Genomic DNA, 1,042 nt, shown 5'->3' on the forward strand with positions numbered 1-1,042 from the left:
TAGCATTGGGTTACATATGCTTCAGATCCTAAGGTTGAGTGTTCAATTCCCCAATGTTCCATTTTTTTTATGTTATATATTAATAATAATAACAACAGTCTGTTGGAATTCCGTTGGACGTCTGTTGGATTTGTCCACTGGAATTCCGTTGGCACTTGCTCATCATTTCCAGTGGACTGGGTGCTAGTTTGCTGTTAGTCCATCGGAAGTCCGTCGGAAAAGTCCGACGGACTTTTCAGTCCGACCAAAAATGCTCGGAAAAGCTTCGGACATTCACCGGAAAATTTGCTGCATTTCAAAGCAGAAAAATATCTGTTCTGCATACCCTCAGTCCGACGGAGTCCGCTCGGAGTCCGCTCGGAAAAGCAGTGGCAGCGTAAAGACCTCGGTTCAAATGGGCCAGCTTGGGGTGTCCATCAGCGTCAATGATGATCGACTCGGATGACTTGCAAGCCTCAGTGTACTTACGAGGACTCGGCATGAGGGACCACGAAGACATTAGGCTTGGCTGGCGCGTCAGACTGTCAGCGCTCTGTTGAGGTTCGATCTGGGACTACTGCTGGCTTCGCCAGAAGGAGGGACGACCATCTATGTAGAACCCAAGGGCCCGCGTAAAAAGATAATATCGGGGTGATCAGTCCAACTTACCATTCAGGAGAGCTCCAAGACTTTACCCTGGTGCTAGATGCCTTCGTCGTTGTCTAAAATCAGGGTAGTGCCAACCAAGTTGTCGAATTTCCGCAAGGGAGTTCGGAGCTGCCCCTCCATGGCCCCTCCTTCCATCAGATCTGTCTGCCTGCCTGTAAATTGAAAATTCAGTATGTACCACATTGTCCACCTTTGAAGAAGGATTTCCGTAAATTTATGGACCCCGGAGAGTATTCAAAATGTGAACACAGTGAACGTTGATGCTGGAATTATGTGGAATATGTTGGTAATTATTACTGTAGGAACTGATCTGAAATGATTCATCTGCCCAAACACTCGCTTCGTTTACAACTATACACCATATCCAGCGTGCCCAATCTCCCACACAAGACAG

The sequence above is a fragment of the Laccaria bicolor genome, genomic scaffold, assembly GCF_000143565.1.
Source record: "Laccaria bicolor S238N-H82 LACBIscaffold_15 genomic scaffold, whole genome shotgun sequence".
NCBI classification, from domain to species: domain Eukaryota; kingdom Fungi; phylum Basidiomycota; class Agaricomycetes; order Agaricales; family Hydnangiaceae; genus Laccaria; species Laccaria bicolor.